This window comes from Lissotriton vulgaris, chromosome 4_1 (assembly GCF_964263255.1).
Source record: "Lissotriton vulgaris chromosome 4_1, aLisVul1.2, whole genome shotgun sequence".
Taxonomy (NCBI): Eukaryota; Metazoa; Chordata; class Amphibia; order Caudata; family Salamandridae; genus Lissotriton; species Lissotriton vulgaris.
Window position 1 is genome coordinate 1,884,387,745 of NC_141691.1, and position 15,622 is coordinate 1,884,403,366.

Consider the following 15,622-nt stretch of genomic DNA (forward strand, 5'->3'; position numbering starts at 1 on the left):
CAACTGCCCAACCCATGACTTGTGTGACAACTTTCACACCAATATCCAACAAAATAAAGAAAATTGTGAAACGCCACTGGTCCATTCTAAACACTGGCACCCTCAACATAGACCAACCGAGGTTTGCCTTTAAAAGGTCAAGGAACATGAAAGATTCCTTATCCATACCAGACCCAAGACAAAAAATGAACCCAACCGGCAAGCAACATTATGGGGCCTGCCACCAGTCATCGGACACTACCCATGTGGGAATTGCACGGCGTGCCCTCTCACCAAAACATACAAATCTATCACCTTATCTGACACCTTCAGGTGGGAAATGAGAGGCCACACAAATTGCAATAGCTCGAACTGTATTTACCTGATCATATGTCCGTGTAACCTATATTATATAGGCATGACAACACGCAATGTAAAGACCAGGATATCCGAACACCGAAGCAATTTCAGGTGTAAAAAGAGTAACACCAAAATTGGCAAGCATTTCCTAGAAATGCAACATACAGCTGACTCTCTTCAATGGCTTGTCCTCGAAGCCAGTCCCCAGACATCTAAGGAAGGACTGTTCTACAAAGAACAACGTTGGATTCACAGATTGTCCTCCAACAGCAAGGGCCTAAACGAAGATATACCCTGGGCAAGCCTCTGAAATGACCATTATAGTGAATACACCACCTACACTATACTGATTCAACCATATACTGCTCCCTCAAGAATTGAGATAATAGTCTTGGCACTAAACTACCCCAATCACATATCCCTCTATATATCCTAAAGATATCCACTCCGTTAGGATATCTAAGATACAAATAGTTTGAAACCATTCCAAAATGGCTGATATTTTATGAATATAATTTTCCAGTACAGATATGAGCATTTACTGCAAAACTCAGAAAGATAGCTTTATTCTTTCTATCTGGTCTACATGCCAACACGAGGTAGAAAAAAACGATTAATTCCCCTGACTGCAGTGCGATAATATGGCAAAACTAACAGATTAATATTGGCACTGCTCTGAACTTACCCGTAATAATTAATTATTTTTTTTAATAATTATTATATTAATGTGAGGTTCATGCCCAACATTGTAGGTTCCCTTTCAATATACACACAGATACCTAATCGTACAGGCACCTAGTAGTTTCTGTGTATAAACATATAGTAACCATCATCCACTACAAGATGGCTGCCATTACTGCTAACCAATGGGGTCCACGTTAACTTCCCTTAAAAACAATTCCAACCCCTCCCACTGCCTCCACCCGGTTCCAGCGGCGATGGGTGGGTGCTTGACACGGAGCTCAGGCATTCATCAAGTAAGTGACATGGAATGCGCTCCCCTTTTTTAAAATTAACACACAGTGATGACTGGCCGTGATTCTAAGGCTCACTCCGTGTTATTCAAATAGATGCGCGTTATGAGAACGTGCCGGCCGACCTTCTTGCCAAACACGACATAGAGCAAAAACCCTGAAAGAGAGATTAGCAGCATGTACACACGCGGTCGAACCCGATCGTTAATACAACAGCATTACAACAACAGCTCGCCCGCATGTATATTTTACACGGGCGGACGTTTGTTTAAAGAGGAACTCGAGCGGAAAGTTTACCGCAGTAACCAAGTAGACAACAGGTTCCGCCGATTTCCGCATTGTTAATTTAAACGGGCGGGCGCTTGTTTGTCTATTTATAGAAGAATCCGAGCGGGATTATGCACCCGAATTTTAACTATTAAATACAACGGATTCTGGGTTTGCAATTTGGTTACTGAACCCGATCATGAACATACTCCCTCGCTTGAGCGGGACCCGGTTGAAACCCTTCTGTAAACACAGAATGCTCAAATGTCCACCAAGGGACATACGCCAGACATTATTTTTTGGGGCAGTTTCTTTTAGACACACACAGAGACAATGCCCCTGGGTTGGAAACCACAACAGACAGAGCCTTATTTTAACTATGACAAGAAATACTCCATCTGTTCCATAACCTGCATAATCATTCTACCTAATGGAGTTACCTACCACCTACCCCATTTCTGACCTACAACATCACCCCTCAAAACACTCTTAGTCCTGAACACATTTTCTTATGTTGAACATGCCTGGCAGCAACACACAATCTTTGAGTACTACTGCAAAATAAGCCTGTATGTATTTATGTATTTCATTGACCTTAGATTGTTAACATCACTAGGCTACTATTGTCTTTGTAAATACTACTGAGATCTTTCCCCCTATATATAGCATTGTGGTGGAAGATCTCCTGAAGCTTTACCCGCTGGACACTGTTGTTGTCTGATTGTTTTTAACCTTAGGTGAGTCATGAATAACTGCGTGCAACAAATACCAAATTGGTATTTTCTTTTTAATACAAGATTTTGTTTTTATTTTTATTCTTCACACGTCACTCCCACTGAATTCCCACTGTTGAGAGTGCTTGACACACTTGTGTAACTATGCTGCGCCACGCATGAATCACAGCATGCGTTACACACAAGTATCACTGTCTGTGATGCAATGTGTTATAACTTGTTCGCGATATGTTTCTTTATCCCTTCTTTTTGCCTCCAATAGGTATTAACAATCGCAACCTGAAGAAGGGTAATATAGTCCCCCTTTTTTTCACCCACTAGGATGGTAGCCATATGAGCTTACATACACCATACCTTGTGACAATAGTGTAGACAGTTACATATACTCTTAGATACTTGCTAAATTAGTCCCCCTGGTCCTGAAGAATCGCTCAATAAATTTTAGAGTAGCGAGAAACATGTCGACCGGACTCTAACACATTCCAGAAGAGAGTGGGAAACATCACTTTCCACTACTCTCCTCTAGGAAATCGTTTTTAACTAAAGCAGTGGCCCTCCTGAATAAAGTGTCTCTGGTACCACTAGCTTTATTTTATCTCACTTAGCTACGTCAACCCTGAATCCTGGCCCCATACCCGCACTTCATCTACACGGCAGTTGGAAAAAGATCTCCGCCAAAGAGCCCCTCTATGAGGTGTTGCCCGTTGGGTATTGCACCGCCGACCCAACGAGGAGCAGGCCCAAATGATGAAGCATGACACCTGAAAGTGTGTGTGAGGGCATTAAATCCAACAAAATGGATTCCCAGGGTGACCACCAGGCTACCCTGTTCTAATCCACTTGCACTACAGACTGTACCGACACCTTCCCCTGTCTTTAGGAACATCGTGACTATCTTTGCATCCTGTGTTATTTGGGCACGTCGTGTATGGACCTTCTGCTCCGATAAGAGCAGTAATAGCCCAAGACTCCTCTCTTTTGATACTAATTCTCAGCACGGTTCACACCCGTAGGAGTTTTTCCTTTGGTGGGTAAGATTAGCTCTGTCCCCCTATCTAGCCTCCCTGCCTAGCAACAGTGAGCCAGGCTCGGATCCCCAGAACAACATCCCATCCCAGTCCATCCCCACTCAAAATGGAGGGACAAGGACTACGTTTTGGTGAGGATGATGCCGCAGCTATCCTCAGGACTCCCTCTATTTTAAACATGGACAACGACACAGCAACGGGTAGCAATACAGCTGACTGGAAAACACTCTCTGATCTCAAAAGAGAGTGGATAAGGATCAGCTTACATGGCGCTTTAATGGCGGAATAATTCAAGGCCAAAATTGCTCCGAATGGACTAATTGTCAAAAACTTTCCCAGGATTTTTTGGGAAGATGGCCAGTTGAAGGTGGAATGGTCCCAGATATCCTGGAAGTGTACACATGACTTATTGATCTTGATTGTCAATACTTCAAAACGCCTGGAGGACGCCCTGCTGGAAAAAATCCAGGCATTAGAGGCGACACTGAAAAATGGGAACAACCCAGGGTTTAAAACTAAATTGGCAGAAATCAATAAAGAAATAAGTGAACATAAGGATTACCTGATGAAACAAAAAGTCAATAAGCTACAAAAAGATATTGACCGCTTTGACAAGGAAAAAGTATACCCATACCTTAAAAAAGACTACACCCCTTCGGGCTGGGGATACCTCTCTGATTCAAGTGACAATTCGTCAAGAAGAGGGTCCTATAGTGACAGCAATTCCAGTGGGGATGAATGGCAGACACGCCCACGACGGGGTGGAAGAGGTGGGAGAAGGGGGCAATATACATACCCCCCCCCACAACTACCATTCCCAGGACACCCGATGTGGCAATATCCACAGTTCCCGCAAGCCATACCATATTTTGGACCACAGTACCCCCCTCATTTAGCCCCCCAAGGTAACCAGCCTTTTTTAGACAGAGGTTGGGGCAGAGGGCGAGGGCGAAAGAGAGGGAACGCGACCGACAAACGGGTGCAATGGGAGGACACGACACCCAAGGGATGGACACCCGTAGCAAAACGAGCAAGAAATGAGTCTCGTAGTAAACCTCTCCTCCCACCAACTAACTGAGAAACAAGAGAAGGTCCCCCAAAAAGGGCTAGGTTTTGTCCCGACACCCAAGATTGACGACTTTCTCCAAACAGTGGAGTTACAAAAATTCTTCAGAAAAATAAGACTTCAGGCATTTTTTGATGGGAAACCACAAGAACCCATAGAGGTCTCAGGATTACACAACGCCTCTACCTTTACCCCTCATAGCGGCATGGTACCCAGTGAAGTTCTAACTTATGAACAAGCAGTCTTGAGAGACATCAACAAATTAACCAATACCTCGGCATATAGCAATATGTCGAGAGAAGAAAGAACGATTCTCAACGCTCTATCCAACAACCCTCTGCTAACAATCAAACAAGCAGACAAGGGTGGCGCCACGGTGTTAATGGATACTGTAGATTATGAGACAGAGTGTCAAAGACAACTCAATGACACAAAATACTACAAGGCCATTAACCAAAACCCTACAGAACGACTCGCATTATCAATTGTGAGTATGGTGGAGTCAGCAGAATGTCAGGGCTGGCTTAGTAAGAAGGAGGCTGAATTTCTTGTCAAAAAGAACCCGAAAGTTCCGTATTTCTATACGTTGCCAAAGATACACAAAGGGGTCACTCCAGTTCCGGGTCGCCCTATCGTTTCCGGGATAGACTCAGTACTGGAACCCCTTTCCAAATTTTGCGACCACTTCTTACAGCCACTTGTAAAACAAATACCTTCCTACATTCAGGATACCACAGATCTATTACGCCTTCTACAGGATTACAATGAGACCAGATCTATTGATTTCCTTATAACCCTAGATGTTGAGGCCCTCTACCCCAACATCCCACAGAGGGCCTCCCTAGGTGTTATAGCCACTGCTTTGGAAAAGACTGAATGGACGTCTGCCACGCCCATCAGCTTTATTATGGAATGTGCAGAAAAGGTCCTAACTGAGAACTATTTCGAATTCAAGGGTACCTATTACCATCAAATACAAGGAACTTGCATGGGGAGCACTGTAGCCCCCAGTGTAGCATGTCTGTATATGGCACATTTTGAAGAAACCAACATAGCGCCTCTAACTAACCCCTTCCATGAGAACATAAAGCTATATAAACGTTATATAGACGACATCTTGATCTTCTGGTCTGGCAGCGAAGACTCGTACAAAGAGTTTTTTGAATGGATGAATGCTCTTAATCCATATTTGTCATTTACCATGACTGTTTCAAATAATCATATAGCGTTTCTTGATCTTACGATATGTTTGGAAGGTGGTTCCCTCAATACTACCTTATTCAAAAAAAGCACTGACTGCAATAGCTTGCTCCACTACCAAAGCCACCATCCTAAAGCCCTACGATCCAACTTACCGTATGGGCAATTCCTCAGGATACGGCGCAATGGTAGCACCATGGCCAATTATAGAACTGAATCTGCTATCCTTTCAAGGAAACTGAGGGAAAGAGGATATCCTACCAGAGACATAAAAATAATTTTTAAAAGAGCTCAGAACAACAATAGGGAGAGTCTGATTGAACCCAGAGAGAGAGACCTTGCAACTGCCCAACCCATGACTTGTGTGACGACTTTCACACCAATATCCAACAAAATAAAGAAAATTGTGAAACGCCACTGGTCCATTCTAAACACTGGCACCCTCAACATAGACCAACCGAGGTTTGCCTTTAAAAGGTCAAGGAACATGAAAGATATCCTTATCCATACCAGACCCAAGACAAAAAATGAACCCAACCGGCAAGCAACATTATGGGGCCTGCCACCAGTCATCGGACACTACCCATGTGGGAATTGCACGGCGTGCCCTCTCACCAAAAAATAAAAATCTATCACCTTATCTGACACCTTCAGGTGGGAAATGAGAGGCCACACAAATTGCAATAGCTCGAACTGTATTTACCTGATCATATGTCTGTGTAACCTATATTATAAAGGCATGACAACACGCAATGTAAAGACCAGGATATCCGAACACCGAAGCAATTTCAGGTGTAAAAAGAGTAACACCAAAATGTGCAAGCATTTCCTAGAAATGCAACATACAGCTGACTCTCTTCAATGGCTTGTCCTCGAAGCCAGTCCCCAGACATCTAAGGAAGGACTGTTCTACAAAGAACAACGTTGGATTCACAGATTGTCCTCCAACAGCAAGGGCCTAAACGAAGATATACCCTGGGCAAGCCTCTGAAATGACCATTATAGTGAATACACCACCTACACTATACTGATTCAACCATATACTGCTCCCTCAAGAATTGAGATAATAGTCTTGGCACTAAACTACCCCAATCACATATCCCCCTATATATCCTAAAGATATCCACTCCGTTAGGAGATCTAAGACACAAATAGTTTGAAACCATTCCAAAATGGCTGATATTTTATGAATATAATTTTCCAGTACAGATATAAGCATTTAATGCAAAACTCAGAAAGATAGCTTTATTCTTTCTGTCTGGTCTACATGCCAACACAAGGTAGAAAAAAACGATTAATTCCCCTGACTGCAGTGCGATAATATGGCAAAACTAACAGATTAATATTGGCACTGCTCTGAACTTACCCGTAATAATTAATTATTTTTTTTAATAATTATTATATTAATGTGAGGTTCATGCCCAACATTGTAGGTTCCCTTTCAATATACACACAGATACCTAATCGTACAGGCACCTAGTAGTTTCTGTGTATAAACATATAGTAACCATCATCCACTACAAGATGGCTGCCATTACTGCTAACCAATGGGGTCCACGTTAACTTCCCTTAAAAACAATTCCAACCCCTCCCACTGCCTCCACCTGGTTCCAGCGGCGATGGGTAGGTGCTTGACACAGAGCTCAGGCATTCATCAAGTAAGTGACATGGAATGCGCTCCCCTTTTTTAAAATTAACACACAATGATGACTGGCCGTGATTCTAAGGCTCACTCCGTGTTATTCAAATAGATGCGCGTTATGAGAACGTGCCGGCCGACCTTCTTGCCAAACACGACATAGAGCAAAAACCCTGAAAGAGAGATTAGCAGCATGTACACACCCGCGGTCGTACCCGATCGTTAATACAACAGCGTTACAACAACAGCGCGCCCGCGTGTATATTTTACACGGGCGGACGTTTGTTTAAAGAGGAACTCGAGCGGAAAGTTTACCGCAGTAACCAAGTAGACAACAGGTTCCGCCAATTTCCGCATTGTTAATTTAAACGGGCGGGCGCTTGTTTGTCTATTTATAGAAGAATCCGAGCGGGATTATGCACCCGAATTTTAACTATTAAATACAACGGATTCCGGGTTTGCAATTTGGTTACTGAACCCGATCATGAACATACTCCCTTGCTTGAGCGGGACCCGGTTGAAACCCTTCTGTAAACACAGAATGCTCAAATGTCCACCAAGGGACATACGCCAGACATTATTTTTTGGGGCAGTTTCTTTTAGACACACACAGAGACAATGCCCCTGGGTTGGAAACCACAACAGACAGAGCCTTATTTTAACTATGACAAGAAATACTCCATCTGTTCCATAACCTGCATAATCATTCTACCTAATGGAGTTACCTACCACCTACCCCATTTCTGACCTACAACATCACCCCTCAAAACACTCTTAGTCCTGAACACATTTTCCTATGTTGAACATGCCTGGCAGCAACACACAATCTTTGAGTACTACTGCAAAATAAGCCTGTATGTATTTATGTATTTCATTGACCTTAGATTGTTAACATCACTAGGCTACTATTGTCTTTGTAAATACTACTGAGATCTTTCCCCCTATATATAGCATTGTGGTGGAAGAACTCCTGAAGCTTTACCCGCTGGACACTGTTGTTGTCTGATTGTTTTTAACCTTAGGTGAGTCATGAATAACTGCGTGCAACAAATACCAAATTGGTATTTTCTTTTTAACACAAGATTTTGTTTTTATTTTTATTCTTCACACGTCACTCCCACTGAATTCCCACTGTTGAGAGTGCTTGACACACTTGTGTAACTATGCTGCGCCACGCATGAATCACAGCATGCGTTACACACAAGTATCACAGTCTGTAATGCAATGTGTTATAACTTGTTCGCGATATGTTTCTTCATCCCTTCTTTTTGCCTCCAATAGGTATTAACAATCGCAACCTGAAGAAGGGTAATATAGTCCCCCTTTTTTTCACCCACTAGGATGGTAGCCATATGAGCTTACATACAACATACCTTGTGACAATAGTGTAGACAGTTACATATACTCTTAGATACTTGCTAAATTAGTCCCCCTGGTCCTGAAGAATCGCTCAATAAATTTTAGAGTAGCGAGAAACATGTCGACCGGACTCTAACACATTCCAGAAGAGAGTGGGAAACATCACTTTCCACTACTCTCCTCTAGGAAATCGTTTTTAACTAAAGCAGTGGCCCTCCTGAATAAAGTGTCTCTGGTACCACTAGCTTTATTTTATCTCACTTAGCTACGTCTACCCTGAATCCTGGCCCCATACCCGCACTTCATCTATACGGCAGTTGGAAAAAGATCTCCGCCAAAGAGCCCCTCTATGAGGTGTTGCCCGTTGGGTATTGCACCGCCGACCCAACGAGGAGCAGGCCCAAATGATGAAGCATGACACCTGAAAGGGTGTGTGAGGGCATTAAATCCAACAAAATGGATTCCCAGGGTGACCACCAGGCTACCCTGTTCTAATCCACTTGCACTACAGACTGTACCAACACCTTCCCCTGTCTTTAGGAACATCGCGACTATCTTTGCATCCTGCAGTCTAGTACTGCCATGTCGACTTGGCACCCACTTGCCGGGCCCTAACCTTCCCTTTTCTTACATGTTAGTCACCCCAAAGGTAATCCCAAGGTGCACCTGTGGGCAGGGTGCAGTAAATGTGAAAGGTAGGACATGCCCTGATGTGCATGGCATGTCTTGATAGTGAAATACTGCCAATTTCGTGTTTCACTATTGTAAGGCTATCTGTTCCTATAGGATAGAAGGGGGAGTTTGCTTATAACATCTTATAAGCATAACTGCCCCTGGGAACCAGATAGGAATATAAAGTTTAGTATGCCTGAACTCAGAATTTTAAAATGCTTCTTTTAGTAAGGACATTTTTACATTCTGTGTTTGAAAACACCACTTTTAGAAAGTAATTAATTTCTTTCTTAGCCATCCAGTGTGCCTCTGCTAGGATGTGTGTTGACTGTCTGGATTTGGAGTGACAGGGGCTGTGTATGTGCTGTGGCTCCAGAGAGTCTGGATTAGTCAGCGCTAGGCTTATTAGGCCTTGTCTGGATTTGGAGCGGTGGGAGGAGTCGCACCTGCACCTGAAAAGGGCTGCGCCTGCCTTCCACAATGATGGCTCCAACCCCCTGTGGCGTGTGTTTGGAACCAGGCTGGCAATGGAGCTTGTTGTGCAGTTGCAAAGTGCCCCCCAGATCTGGTTTGCCCGGGCTCGGAGCCCTGGGCCAGGAGAGAACAAAGAGATTTACTGTACAAAAAGAGGGGCCCAGACCCCAGACTTTTAAATCACTGCTGAACTATGGAACCTGCCAGGAAGAAGGACCAGGAAAGCTGGAGGAGGAGTACTTCCCCTATGCTGTGTGCTGTTGGGGTTGGTTTGCATTAGTTGCTTCTAACCCTGGGCGAAGCACTACGCTACGCTCGCGTAGTTTGCGAAGTTTGTGCAACTTCGCAATGCGTGAGCTGCACGTAGCACAGTGCGAACAGGCGTAGTGCAGCGTAGCGTAGTGCAGCGGTCATTTTTTGCTTGTTCCCGGTCCTCAACGTCATGTTCGCGACCGCGAGCAAGCAAAATGACATCCCGGCGAGATTCTCAACGTGGGGAGGTCAGGTTTCTCATTACGAGTGGTTGCGCATGCTCGCAACCGCTCGCGATGAGAAACTACCAGTTTGCGTTGAGAAAGCTGCCGCTCGAGTAAAAATCTACTCGAGCAGCAGAAAACTACAGCTCGCACTGTGCAAGATGCCGTTTTCAATGATTGCACAGTGCCGGATGCTTGTCCGCACTGTGCAATCATCGAAAACGCATCTTGCACATTGCGAACATGCTACTACGTAGCTCGCGTAGTGATACGTGAATTTCGCGTAGTGCGAAGTGCACTTCGCGTAGCTTCGCGTAGCGCTACTTCGCGAACTACGCCCATATTTAGTTGCTTCTGTCTTGGGTAGGGAAAGGACTGGTCTGTACTTTCATCATCCTGCTGTTGGAGTTTTCTCCAATGGCTTGAAGTAGAGCTTGCCTCCTGTTGGAAATCTCAGGTATAGAAAAGACTTCAAAGATCACATCTTTGAATCAAGAGGAAGATATTAAGAAACTGAGGAGGAATACTGCACTTGTGCTACTTGCTGTCTGCGGCTGTCTTGGCCTGCAGTGGCTACTTTCTGCCAAGGAAAAGGAAAAGGACTTTGATTTTTGCTGTGTGCCCTGCTTGAGGAAGATCTCAAGGGTTTGAAACTGAGCTTTCCATCTTGTTCTGAAGTCTCAGGGACACAAATACTTCACCACCAGCTCCCTTGAACTTCCTGGCTGGGAGTTCTGACCTGCTAATAGGTGCCTGCTGTTGTTTTGGACCTCTGGAGGCTGTTTGCAGCTGGGAGCCGGAAAAGCAATGCAACAATGAGACGCATCACTGAAGAAATCGTTGCAGCGCCTGCCCGCAACTCGAGAAATCTCCAGAGACCGGAACAAGTGCACTGAAATCCGAGATCACTGCACCGATTCTGCCGCAAGCCCTGCTGATCGGCTGCAAGAACCCACGCATCGTCCCGGATTGTCACGTCGCATCGAGGTGCTAAGTCTGTTGCATCGCTGTGGAAAGTAGTAAGAAACCGACGCATCACCTCCTCACGCAATAAGAAACCGACGCATAACCTCTTTTCCAGTAAGGCACTAATGCATCACCTCCCCTGCGCAGCACTAAGGAACCGACACATCACCTCCGCCAGAGCAAGGAACCAACAAATCACCTTCCCTGAGTGTAAAGGAACCAACGTATCGCCTTCCCTGCAACCCTTTTCGTTTGTGTGCGAGATGCATCCAGGGTACTTTGTGTGAAAAGTTTTGCATCTGCAATTTGCTTAGAACTGAACTATGTCTACCATTTGAAAATCATATTTTTATTACTGTTTTGTGGATTTTTGTCGTTTTGGTCTTGTTTGTTTTAGATCAATATTACTTATTTTTCTAAACTGGTGTGGTGTCCATTTGTAGTGTTTTCACTGTATCACTCTATGTGTTCACAAATGCTTTACATACATCCTCTGAGATAAGCCTGTCTGCGTGTGCCAAGCTACCAAGGGGATGAGCAGGGGTTATTTTAGAAGTGTATACCCCTTACCCTGACTAGAATCAAGGGTCCTTATTTGGACAAAGGTACCTACCTCTGCCAATTAGAGACTCCCGTTTCTAACAACAGGTATTTGCAAAAAGCCTTGGGGTCCATTTTAGGACTTAAGGTGCAAAGGGGCCAAGGTCCAAAGTACAACCAGCAGTTCAATTTTACATGTTCTGGAGTGTTCAAATACAGAGGTGCTTGACAGATTGGTAGCCATGCATGCTACACTGTAGGAAAAGAGGGGGGCACCTAGAAACAGGCTGCAGAGGGGGACTTGAGGGCAAGTGTGAGAGCTCCCAATCGGAGGCTCAGTTCATGCACACCCTGGGAGCAGGGGAGCACTATCGGTTGTTGTGGACCCAGGTCGAGGTCTTGGATGCAGAGGGTTTAGGTTGGCTGTTGCCCGTGATGTCAAAGACACCCTAGGTTCTTGGTGATAACTGCAAAGGGGGCAGATCAGGACAGTTGGGCCATTCTCTGAGTGTCCATTGTGATGCTGATGTCCATTGTTGGCTGCTCACTTCTGCGGCACCGGCGTCTGGATTGGACCCAAACAAGCCTTTGTTGCTGCAAGGGGTCTGGTACCCCGGTTATTGGTGCAGGGCCGCTCCAATTAGTCCTGGTGTCTTCTCACTTGGTGGGGAGACAAATCCGAGTTCTTGGAGCATTGTTGACCTCTTCTTGGGAGCCTGCTGCATTGGTGGATCCGGTAGTCAGCAGAACGGGGAACTGGATGTTGGGGTCAGTGTCTGCAGTCTGCAGGGAAGTGGCTCTTCAAGGGAGATGCTGACAGCCTAGCAAGGTGCTGAAGGTCCTCCAATGCTTTTTGAGAATGCACAGGTGCAGGACAAGTCGAATTCTCGCAATTTTCGGGACAGGAGCAGATAGGACACAAAAGTTTGGGGCCAAGGTCCACCAGCAGTCTACATTTCTTGCTTCTTCAGCTCTTCTTTGTCCTCTTCTTTCTTCACTCGGACGAATCTGAGTCTGAGAGGTCCACATAAATACTCAATTTAGGGGCATTAAGGGGAATGAAGGGTAGTAGCCAATGGGCTACTTATCCTTGAGGTCACTAAACCCCGTATATGACCACTTCCTGTGGGGAGCAGACATAACTCTGTCCCAGAATCCCTCTTTCCACCAAAATCAAAATGGTAGAACCCTTCTTTCATAAGCCAGATCAGGCATCCCTGAGGGGGGTGACTGGCCTGTTAGTGCACCATGTCTCCTAGCATAGCTAATTTCCCACCTGTCCTGGAGAAAAGTGGGCCTCAGGGCAGTGGGTGGCATCCCCTAGGTCTGGGGGAAGCCAGGGTCACATATCAAAGGCCGCCAGAGGCTTTGAAGACTCTGGCCTTGGTATGCAGGTTCACTAGCCATCCTGCTGGAGGAGGTGTAAACACCTACAGCCAGAGCAGGCATTGTTTTTTTTAACCTCTGAGAACGTGAGCTCTCACCTCCAGTGGCTCACATACTCATCTGTGGTGGCAGGTTGGAACATAGCAGTCAGCCAGCACACTAAGAGGCAGGTAGGTTTTCAGGGAGAACCTCTAAGGTGACCTCTGGGTAATTGTTTTAATAAATCCACTACTGGCATCAGTATGGATTAATGAAGACTAGGGGGGGTCATTAGTATAGCGGGTGGATCTGCCAGCTAAAAACCTCCACCCGCTTAGAATTCCCCCGGCCACATTATCATGGCAGGGTGGACCCCGGTGGACGGAAAGACCGTCCTCCGGTTTTCCACCCGGTGGAAGAGTCGACCGGGCGGAATAGCTGCTAACAGGGTGGCGGTGTCTGGGAGACACCGCCATCCATATTAGCATGTAATCGGGACATGCCTTCAGGCGGTTTTGGCAATTGGGTGCCCGTAGAGGGCCCCAGGGATTCGGGGGGTGGTGGGTGCACATGGGGGTTACCTATGGTACCCCCCTGCATTTCAATGTACAACGTGTCAGGCACCGCGCGGTGCTTGTCACGTTGTGCATTGAAAGGCACAACTTGCTTTTGTGGCATTACGGCGGGTGGTGCTTTTAGCACCGCCTGCCGCAATGTTACAAATGCGGGATGCGCCCGCCAGTGTGGTGGACGCATCCTAATGGGATGTGCGGTTCCGCCGCACCCTCAGCGGGCGGTCCTATTTCCCGGGGGTATGGCGGGCGGACAAAGTCCGCCCGCTATACTAATGACCCCCAAGGTGTTTGATACCAAGCGCCATAGGTTTTAGTGAAGCCATCATGTAGCTCCGGAACTCTTAATGATCAGTGCCCAGTACATCTACTTAAGATGCCTTCCCTGCTCACTTGTACTATCTATCTAACAATTGAACTAGACAGCAGAGGGGCATATCTGCTCATGACGATATCACCTCACATGTAATATAATGCACCCTGCCTTAGGGCTGTAAGGCCTGATATAGGGGTGACTTACTTATATTGCATGCAGTCTATGTAGGCATGGCACACAGGTTGTTTGCCATGTTATGTGCCATGTTGTGTTTTCACTTTTGTCTGCACCATTTCACGCAGCCCTTAGGTGGCACAATGTATGCTGCAGCCATAGGGACTCTCTTTAGTGGTAAACACCCAAAATATTGAATTTTAAATATCGAGAGGACAAAATATTGAGAGGACAGAATATCGCATTCCCAAAAATATAGTTGTGTAGAATATTGAATTTGAGCTAAGAAATATCGTTTTCCATATATTTAAAGGTATTGATTTTATGTTACATAATTTTTGCGTATTTTACTTCCGTGGTGGGTTGTGGGTTTATAGGGAAATAGGGTGGGAAGGAATTTAATTATAATATATTTTTTTATATTTATTTAGAATTAATTAATTATATGTACATTCATATTTGTGTAATTTAATTCTGTAACAGGTGTGGGTTTACAGGCAAATAGGGTGGGAAGTAATTTAATTGAAATTAAGTAATTATTTTATTATTTTATTATTTAGGAATTTAGGGGCCCATTTGGATGGCGGGCGGATTGCCCCCTCCAAGCTGGCAGCAGCCACCGCCGGCCTGGCGGGGGCAATCCGCCCGCCATCCTCACCTAAATGCCCCCGCCATATTAGTATGGCGGGGGGGACCGCGGCGGACGGAAACACCGTCCGTTCCTTTTCCGCCCCAATCGCAAGGCGACCAGGGCGGAAAATGTCTAACATGGTGGCGGTGTCTATTAGACACCGCCAGCCATATTAGGATGGGCCAGAACAGATGCCTTTCCGCGGCGGCGATGCCGCCACAGAAAGGCATGCGGTCTTCACTTCGGGGGCCCCTTGCGGGCCCCCGGAGTGAAGGAGAGGTGGGGGATGCCCACGGGTGCTATCTGCGGTACCCCCCTGCATTTACATTAACAAAGCGGCAGGCACCGCGCGGTGCCTGCCGCTTTGTTAATGCAAATGCATTCGTGCATTTTTAGCATTGTGGCGGGCGGTGCTGAGAGCACCGCCCGCCACAATGCTAAAAATGCAGGATGCGCCCGCCACAGTGGGAGGCGCATCCTAATACCCCCCACGGTACCCCCGCCCTTATGGCGGGCGGTCCCAATGACCGATCGGGTGGCGGGCGGACTAAATCCGCCCGCCATCCTAATGGACCCCGTAATATTAAATTACTTATATTGGTAATTAAGTTAATTAATGAATTTTTACTCATATATTCATTGATTAATAAAAGGTAATAATTAATTATGTTCATTGTGTTAAAAAATTATTAATTGGTAATTAATCAGATATTAATTAATAATAATTAATTTGTTAATATGTTAATTGTGTACCTTTTTTAGGAGCAGATTGAGCGTTGATAGGGGGAGTAGGCTGTGAAGTAATTTAATTTTAAATCTTTTTTTTATAT